The sequence below is a fragment of the Orycteropus afer genome, unplaced genomic scaffold (assembly GCF_000298275.1).
Source record: "Orycteropus afer afer isolate SDZICR_OR568_19922 unplaced genomic scaffold, OryAfe1.0 scaffold00110, whole genome shotgun sequence".
Taxonomy (NCBI): Eukaryota; Metazoa; Chordata; class Mammalia; order Tubulidentata; family Orycteropodidae; genus Orycteropus; species Orycteropus afer.
Window position 1 is genome coordinate 2,253,469 of NW_006921697.1, and position 10,623 is coordinate 2,264,091.

Genomic DNA, 10,623 nt, shown 5'->3' on the forward strand with positions numbered 1-10,623 from the left:
TTTATATCATATGTTTATACAATTTAATTTAAAAATTCATTTTAATGAAGGCAGATAATTTGAAAGAGTTCATTTTGTTCATTTTTCTTGACTTAATTCATAAAGTGTCATTTTTGGCTGTCTCCCTACTTATTATATTCTTAATCACTGTCATCCCCTTAAATCTGTGCCTTTTTCTTCTTGAGCGAAGGTATTTGAGTAAATCTGTTGAAGAGTGTTTGTGTCTTGTGTGCTTTTTTAAAATTGTTAATTATTAAAACACCAGCTAAACCCCATAGTCAGAGAGTCTGTTTCTGTACAAAGCTGTGATTTTTTGTTTGTTTGTTTTTTTGTTTTGGGATTATGCTTTCTATGTTTCTTAAAATCAAGTAAAAGGTCTAGTGAGCTTTAAAAAAAAAAGAAAAATGAGTTTGAGGGGGAAATGAAAAAATTTCCAAAGCATTTAGTTATTTATTTCCACATTCAATTGTGTATCTGCTTTAACTTGAATATAAAAATAAAAGTTTATTAAAAACTTTTTTCTTGCCTTGAACCTGAATCCCTATTTTTAAAGAAAGGTTGCAAATACTTCACAAAAAAGGAACATGTAGAGTTGTGTCAGTTACTTCTAGATTCTTGTGCAGCCAAGTTTGAGCTCTCCCTTTTTTTTAAAAAAAAAAAAATTTCTTTGGCTGCAAATGTACAACTCACAGAACTCTTAAATGATGAAACACTGAAATAGCAGAGTTTCCCAAAATACCTGATCATCAGGTCTCTGTCGGAGAGGACTTTACACATATATGGCTACTGATATATGTTACAGTACTGTTTCAGAGATCAGGAGCAAAACTTTAGAGTAATGCTTGGTTTGAGTCAAACCTTTGCCACTTGCTAGCTGAGTGACCTCAGCAAATTAGTTAAACTGAAAGTCTGTGAAAGAATTTTTTGAACTACGGTGAAACTTGCGAGAGCTGGAACTCAATGGGACTGCCTTATTTTTCTGCGTCTCACAAGTTTTCCACCTTTGACAGGGTGCAACTGTACCACTTTTCTATTGTTCATTTTAGTGGAAAATATCTGAGTTTTCCTTCTCTGATGTGTTTCTACTTTTCATAGATTCTGCCTTTCATAGGTTTTACTGTATTTACAAATAGACATGGAGTTGTGGTGTGTTTGAGGTGTAAGAAAGAAGCCTTGGTGCCACAGTAGTTAAACACTTTTCTGCTAACCAAAAGGTCAGTGATTTGAACCAACCAGGCACTCCATGGGAGAAAAATGTGGCAGTGAGCTTCCATAAAGATTACAACCTTGGAAACGCTATGGAGCAGTTCTACTGTGTCCTGTAGGGTCTCTATGGGTCAGACCTACCTCACTGGTGGTGGTTTTGGTTTTGAGGTGTTAGGGTCATTAGAGAAAATCTTGTCAGGTTTTACTAAGGGAGAAAATTGCTTACCCATGGTCAGGAACTGGTTAAGGACAGCTAGTATAAACATCCAAATGCATGATTTCCCACTAGGCTGCCTTTTGTTAATGTCCACAGAAATCTAAGGGTGCTGGCGAGTTTGACAACATTAAAATATTCTGAATGGTAATCATTGTCTCCTCTCTTCAAAGTTCTCTTCCACAGTTTCTGTAATTCTTATCACATAAAGAAGAATGGTTCAATTAAGTACTGTGTGCTGTCATCTCTTAATGCCGTTTTTTAAAACTCTGCTAACTTCCCTTTTAACTAGAAAAGTATGCTCCACTCTACAGGTTAGAATTGGTTACTAAAAGGAAGGTAAAAATCACACAATATCTTAGATATTTCAAATAATCTCATATTTTCAACCCTCTTCTAACACTCAATTTAACCCTGATTTTCATTCTAACTGTAACCAACTTGTCTCGTTAATACTTAGATAAGCCACCAGAGGGCACTGCTTTCTAATTTGGCGGGTTAACTATTCTAGTGGCTAATCTAACCCAAACTTTTAGATTAAGTAGAGGAACAGCAGGGAGCATTAAAAGACTAAAGATGTCCAAACTGGAAAAAACAAACCAAAAATCTTAGAAAATGCCTAGTATAGTAGGCATTCAACAAATGTATGTAGAAAGAATGGATGGATAGCAAGGGTCAGCAAACTTCTTCCTCCTAGGGCCAGATAGTAAGTATTTTAGGTTTTGCAGACTACAGACATTCTCTGTCAACTCTGCTACTGAAGTATGAAAGCAGCCATAGATAATACATACAACAGCGTGACTGTGTTGCAATAAAACTTTATTATGGGCATAAACCTGAATTGCACATAATTTTCACGTCACAAAATATTCTTTTGATTTTTCTAACCATTTAAAAACGTAAAACCTATTCTTAGCTCATGGGTTGGATTTGGCCCATATGCTATAATTTGTTTACACCTGCCATAGAAAACCAGGTTGTTCTATTTGTGCATTCAATTAACATACATTACAGCAGGTGGCACGTTTTTTAAAAGCTGTGGGTGGATGTATGACTGAGTCACCTACAGGTGCCTGAGAGTTGTGTCTCTCTCCTTGTGCTATTAGGTGTGTGGGTCTTAAAATCTCTAAATAATAGCTGGGATCACAATTTTTACAGGGATTTTATGTTTAGAATCAGAAGTCCTGTGTTCAGATCCTGACTTTCAAAAAAATTTAGGTAACCTGGAGATGGTCACAACCCCCCTTGATGCTCAGTTTTCTCACGTGTGGAATGGTAACAACAAATAATAAGCCCACTCCATACAGCAGTTGTGAAGGTCCAATGGGAAGAGATCCATGTGAGACTTCAGTAAACTGGATAATAGCATGCAAATGGAGGTAGTATTCCTTCCAGTATAATTCCCGTTATCAGGAAAGAAATTATTTCTTCACATTCCTCTTTCCATAACTTTCTGTTCCTCAGATCATATCCCAAGATGGCAGGAAGCAGAACTGGTGAGGCATTAAGAGGAAATAATGAAGATAATGAAAGCTAGTAAATGGAAAGTGATTGTTCTCATGTGCTGTCGAATCAGACCCGACTCCTAGCGACCCCTCCTTGGGTTTCCGAGGCAGTATCAGTACAGAAGTAGATTGCCCAACCTTCCTTCCGAGGAGTGGTTGGTGGGTTTGAACCATCAGCCTTCTGGATAACAGTCAAGTGCCTTAGACACTGTGCTACCAGAGCTACCAGAAAGTGATTAGCAAGTGCTTTCCGTATATCCTTAGCATAGCACTTTATGTATGATCATTATGCCCCCGCTCTACTCCTGAAGAAACTAGGTTTTAGCAGGTAAAATAATTTGCCAAGTGAGTAGCATCTGAGGATAGGCCTTCAACAGGAAATCTGCCAAGTCAGAGTTGCTGCTCCAGCTTAAACTTGAAGCCAGTCCAGCTGACCTTCAAATAGCACAAAACCAAAAACAAACAAAAGGAGCTCTGGTGGCTTAGTGCCTAAGTCATTTGACTGCTAATCAGAAGGCTGGTGGTTCAAACCCACCAACCACTCCTCACAAGAAAGATGGTCCAATCCACTTCCATAGAGATACCATCTTGGAAACCCAAGGAGGGGTCGCTATGAGTCAAATCTGACACAACTGTCCCAGAAAAAAAGGGTGCTGATTTTCCAGTGCAGGACTTAATTGTCCCACTCAGACATGAGATCCAGCTAGATCTCAAAATAACTGCAAACTGTACAATGTCTATGTATTTCATGGTATAAATGAACTTAGCAGCTAAAAAGAATGAAAAAGATAAACATGTTGATGTGAAATGATGTTAAGGACATTGCTATTGAAAGAAGGCAAGCTGCTGGTTATTGCATTCAGCATTATTTATATCAAAGAACAAAACCAAACCATGTATTTCTCTATGTTCATTTATACAATTGTAAATGCTTATAAAAAGTTCTTGAATAAGCCGAGTGATAAGAGCAATTACTTTTGGGGAGGAAAGTGAGATTGAGTTGAGGTCAAGGGGTATTTTGCTGTATCTATGTTTAGGGACCAGTTCCTGGAGAAAGATACTATGCGCAGTAAAGTAGAGGGTTAGCAAAAATGGAGAAGACCCTCAATGAGATGGGTTGACCCAGTGTCTGCAACATGGGCTCAAACATAGCAACGATTGTAAAAATGGCACAGGACCAGGCCGTGTTTCCTTCTGTTGTTTATAGGGTTGCTGTGAGTCAGAATCAACCCGATGGCCCCTGACAAAGACACATTGTTGGAACTTTTAATAATGAGAATGGATTGCATAAACATATTATCTGTGTATAGTCCAAAAATGTATAACTTGTATATAAATAAATGTAACGAGGAGGAGGAAGAAAGCACTTTGTAGCCTGGCTTCTGCCCCATATAAGCTCTGTGGCCTTTGGCAAATCACTTTTCCTGATAAAGTCTGTTTCTCGTTCTATAAAATGAAGTTCATAATCCCTTCCCCCAAGCTGTTATGAGAGGTTCAGAGATCTTACTATGAAAATGCAAAAAAACAAACAAGACAAAAAAACTGAAGTACTGGAGTGGTGAGCTAAGAGCATTTCTGCTTACTGGGACCAATGACAGCATATCCAAATTGTGTTCCAGGTTCCCACTAAAATCAAATTGACTTCTGCAGGATCCAATTTGGTAGAAGTGGCCCCAGTGACTCTCTGAATAATATAGGACTATGCCTACTCCTCACTTATCAACTATCTTGTTATCTAACATTTCTCATTCACAACAACAGCAAAAAATCTATCCAACTATTTTGCACATTAATGACATACATTGAGCAGCAATGAATACTGAGGTGAAAGTAATGCTGGCTGTGATGGTTAAGGTTATGTGGCTGGGTCATGATACTCAGCAGTTTGGCAGTAATGTAGTGATGTAATTTGGCAGTTATGTAATGATGTACTCATCTTCGGGAGCTCTGGTAGCATAATGGCTAAGACACTTGCCTGCTAACCAGACGGGCTGACAGTTCAAACCCACCAGCCACTCTTCGGAAGGAAGGTTGGGCAATCCTACTTCTGTAGTGATACTGCCTCGGAAACCCAAGGAGGGGTCGCTATGAGTCGGGTTTGACTCGACGGCACATAACAACAACAATAACGTACTCATCTTCCATTTTGTGATCTGATGTGGTCATCCTCCATTTTTGCCTAATGCTGATTTCTACCTAAAGACATGGTCTTTGGAACCTAACCATGTCAGTAAGTGAGGAGTGGGTATAATGCTTTCAGGGCTCCACCTATGATTCCCCAGGGTTTGCAGCTCAGTGAAACCCTAGACTGCTGAATATGGGGAAGACTGGAAAAATCAGCACACAAGGGTCTTTCCTGGTGATCAATCATCTACCTGAATCCTCTATTACTTAAAGATGGAAATTGAAGCTCAGTGAGTGGGAACTAGAAAATAGTAGAGCAAATGAGTGGCTGAGCTCAGACTAGAATGAAAAAAACAAACTCACTGCCATTGAGTCGATTCCAACTCATAGCAATCCCCACTGGATTTCTGAGGCAATAAATCTTCATGGAAGTAGATTGCCCTATCTTCCTTCCATGGAGTGGCTGGTGGGTTTGAATAGCCAACCTCTGGTTAGCAGTCAAGTGCCTTAGGCACTGCACCACCAGAGTTCCTTCAGTCTAGAATAGGAGGGTTCAAGTTACTCACCAGCACCCAAGCTGGTGTGGAGGAGAAATTCTGAGGCAATAGAAGGGAAAAGGCCACCCTGGCTTGTTCACTGTTCTCTCCTAGCATTGGGTTGAGGACATGCATAAAATGCATGTGGAATAAATTAGTCCCAATAGCAAACAGTGTTGCATGTATTTATAACTGTGGGTGTTAGCATCACATTGCCTGGGCTGCATTGCAAATCCACACTTCCCACATCTACTACTATGAGCAAGCCATCAAATCTCTCAAGTGAGGTTGGCTCATATGTAAACTGGGGGCAATTTTGGTACCATTTTATGATGATTTTATGAGGATTAAGTGAGATTACACATGAAAAGCACTTACCACAGTGCATAGCAGAAAGGAGCTTATAAAATTTAGCTGCTCTAGGAGCTCTGGTAGCATAGTGCCTAAAGCACTTGACTGCTAACCAGAAGTCTGGTGGTTCAAACCCACCAGCCACTCCTCGGAAGGAAGATGGGGAATCTACTTCTGTAGTGATACTGCCTTGGAAACCCAAGGAGGGGTCGCTATGAGTCAGGTCCGACTTGAGGACACATAACAACAACAACAACAACAAAGTACAAATAGACCTAGCAAATGATAAGAACTGCTTCTGATGGCGTAGTGCCTAAGGCATTTGACTGCTAACCCAAAGGCTGGTGGCTACAACCCACCAGCCACTCCTTGGAAAGAAGATTGGGCAATCTACTCGGAAACCCAAGGAGGGGTCGCTATGAGTCTGGTCTGACTTGATGGCACATAACAACAATAGTCATTACTACTAAATAATATCATCATCAATATTAATTTTAAGATATACTCTAGGTAATCTCAAAGAAGAATTCAAGGGAAGGAGAAGCCTAATCTTATAATCAGATAACGCAGTGGTTAAAAATATAAGTAGTTTCACTTCCCTAATCACCATATTTCCCAAACTGTGGAGTGCCACTTGTCTTTGCTGGGACACAAAATGACAAAATGATGTTGGGTGGAACACAGCCACAGCATTAAATCACATTGACTCATAAAGTTTGGAAGTGCATTTCTTATAAATTCTCTTGTAACCCTTCCAATTAACTGAAAGAATCCCATCATGCTAGAAGTGGGGGTCCCTACCAGCTCTCCAACACTCATCTCCTTTTTAAACAAGGAAGCGGAGGACAAGCTCTCAGACTTGGCATCTAGTTAGAAAATAATAACCTTGTTTTGTTTTCATTTATTTATCTCTATGGTTGCCTTCTATTTATGGCGAGGAATATTGATTTTCTATTTTGGAAACTGATACAATCATCCTTTCCGAAATAAATCTATGTAAGTGAAAACTTAATTTACATAAAAACACTAAGTAAATAACAGTACAGGCAAAACACATATTTGGTAAAAGTCATAGTGGTGGTCCTTGGATGACCCGTGTTTGAACACACAAGAATTCTACAAGCTTAGAGATCACCCCTGTCTTGTAAGTGAGACAAATGAAGCGAGTATTGCTTAAGGCCTCAACAAATTCAGGCCTTCAAAACAATTCCTGATTTTTTTAAATGCAAACCATGTATTCGTCCTAAATTTTCTATATCGTGTGGAAAATAGATCACAAATCATGCTTAGAAAAGGTAAATGCATGTCTTCCCCAACCCTCCCTCCCCAAACAGCTGTTCCAGGAAGGACTTTGACCAGAGCACAAAGAGAAAAACAACATTGATAAACAGGCAGACAGCACAGCACCAAGAAGACATCATTTTTGTTCTAACTTGAAGACAACATTAAAGGCAATTTAGTTACATCCGCTCCCCATCCCCTCCCTGGGTCCCCTCCCTCATCCACCCCCATGCTCACCCTCCCACTCCCCAATTCCTCAGCTGGACAACAATTCGCTTCAGGACAGAGCAAGTTAGCAGCATGGAGTGGAAATGTTGGTGAGACGAGGGGAAATCTCAGAAAGCTAAGGTTTTTCTACAAGCACATACTTGGTTGTCAGTTGAAGAATTTGTTTTTTGTCTTGCTGACTAACTGCTCATGGTGAGAGTTGGGCTGGGCATTGCAGGGTTCTGCCTGGACAGCCCTCGTGCTGGAATGACAGTTGAAAGGAAGCAGAGGTGAATCCATTTATGCCCAGGCATGGGGACAGTTGGGTTACAGCATCCATAGCCCAAGTGATTGTCAAGGACCATCTGGCATCCATGGCTGGGGCCACACATCCCCCTCTTCCCTAGGAACATTTCATTCTGGACATTGCAGGCTTCATGGCACTTCTACAAGTTCTCAGAGAAGAAGGACCCACTCATTCTTCAGGCAAAATATGTGTCCTTCTGAGTCTTCCATACACACACTATATTGTCTGGACTCTTAGAAGCCACAGATTTAAATACTGCCAGGCCAGCAGCTGTTCAGAGACAACAAATCTGGTCCTGCCCGCTGAGCCTCCAATGAGGGTATTTGGTGCCGTACCCACATCATCCTCCGACCTGATCCAAAGAGACAGAGCAAAGCACGCTAAAGAAGCCCTCTTCTGCAAAGCAGACCACCTTCTGGGTACTGGCAAGAATTATGGTTTCCATAGTTGTTGTTCTTTCCCTGGTGTCTGGTGGCTGTTACCCCTACAGACACCAATATGAGCTGGCATATAAGGGCATGTGTGGAGAGCCAGGCAGAGGCCCATGATATGGTAGAATCTCATCTTCCCATCTATTCTGTAATCTGTGGATCCCTCTTAAATCCAAGTTGCCATATAATATAAGAGATCCACTGAGAAATAATATTTTACATAAGCAGATATGCTTGCTAAACTCCTGGGGAGAGAAGCATTTCATAGGGAGAAAAATCCTATTTTTCTTTTTTTTAAAATATATGTATATTTGCATGTACATATTAAATAATAGATCCTATCAACTTTGGGAGCATTAAACAAAGTTGACCAGCTGCCTCAAAGCACTAAACATGTTCCTTCTCCCTGTAATCTGGTTCTTTTGGTCTCTGCCTTGGTCCTTTGCTGACAATTTATTTGTCCTTGGAGAATAGAGACCCTGTTCACCCAGCATGTGGAGAACTCTGGACCTTCAATCTCTGCCATTCCCAAGAAAAAGTGCATAATGGAAATGAACAGTGATGAGGTCTATTAGGGATGGTATTATCAGTAGAGTGACCAACCATCTTAGTTTGCCCAGTACTGAGGAGTTTCTGTGATGTGGGACTTTTGATGCTAAAAGTAACACAGTTGGTCCTCCTGGTTCTACGTTGGATCTGATCATGCCTTTCACCATATCTGAGGACAGAGAGAAGATGGAAGGCTAATGAGTTTTGTTCTCAGGAATGAAATATGTGAAGAGGAGGAAACTGTGGCTTGTGAGACAACTCAAGAAGAGAAGCAGGGTCAACAGACCAAGTACTAGAATGAGGAGAACTCTGTGAGGTTTGCAAATTTTGTCACATGTGTGTCTGTCTTATAGTGTGTGATATGTATGCACCCCACCACCACCACATTCCTTTGTTCCCTTTGTTTCACTATAAGGACTAGCAGTTAAGTCCTTTCAATAGCAATATTATCAAAAGCCAAAATAAAGGTGGGTGGAAAATTTTGCCTCACTTGGAGTCTCATCTTGGGAGGATAAGTCACTGCCAAGTAAATTAGGAAACTGGGACAGTGTAGGCTTTGACATGCAATTGGAACCATCTCTTTGACAGTTTGGAGAGACTAAGATGCTGGTATAAAAAAAAAAAAAAAGTTGCTAGAAAGAAAAATGGTAGGTAGCCCCAGGAGCTTCAAAGGCAGGATTGTGATGAAACTTTCCAGGAGAGCCAGTAAGTTGGGTTGTAGTGATGTCTTTTCCCAAGGGAACAAGCTGCACTGCCTGAGACCAAGTACCCCTAGAAGATGCCCAGGGGAGCAACTCAGTCTTCCTCACAAAATCTGAGCTATAAGACCATGCCCCGTCAACATTCTCTGGAAAAGCGTAGATTCATTTTCCATTGCTATGAAAGGGAAGTGAATCAAGATTCATTCCATTGGCCTCATAGCCAATATGTCAATGAGAAAAAGTCATCTTTAAACACACACACCAGATCAAATGCCAGCTTTTGGTAATGGATTCAAAACTAAAGCCTAAGCGAGTCTCTGTAGAATGTCCCCAAGAAGAGAAAATAAAAATGTTCCATGGCTACAAAGAAATCAAAATCTTGCTGTTTCCCTGTCAGTACTTCAGTGCTTCTGGATCGGTGTGTTGGCACTGATAGCCTAATTTCATTAAGAGAGACTTGATTAATTCACCAACTGAAGCATGTCCAAAAAAGATGACCAGAGTGGACAGGAATTTGAGATGTTTAGTGTAGAGAGAAGACTTAAAGAAGCAAGTAAGGGGCAGATCATTGTCTTCAAATATCTAAGGAGCAGAGGGAGCCAACTGCATGGTCCCAGATGGAAGCTGGAGCAGCCACATATTTGTGTTCCAACAAGAGAAATAACTTCCTTACAATTAAAACTTTACCATAATGTTGTTGTTGTTGTTATGTGCCGTCCAGTCAAAGCGACTCATAGTGACCCCCCTCCCCCGAGGCAGTATCACTACAGAAGTAAATTGCCCAGCCTTCCTTCCGAGGAGTGGCTGGTGGGTTTGAACCACCAGCCTTCTGGTTAGCAGTGAAGTGCCTTAGACACTATGTTACCAGAGCTCCATAATAGAAGGAACTATATTAAGAGGTAGTGAGCGCCTGTGCCTGGAGGTATGCAAGCAGAGATTGGCTAACTTTCAGTTTACTACTGGAGGCTGCTACTTCTGCATTCAATGGGAAACTGGATCTGAAGATGCCTGGGTCCCTTCATAACTTTGAGATCTTCTGTGCTCTGGACAGTTCCTGTCCAGCACTGTCTTCCATGTACCTTTCCTGGGCTCTCGGCCCCCACTGGCTTGTGCCTCACTAGGGGTGATGAGGATCAGGAGTGATGTCAGAATGTCCTGTTCATGCAAACATGAATGGAAATGAATGGCTTAGTTATGTGCCACGTCTGCCA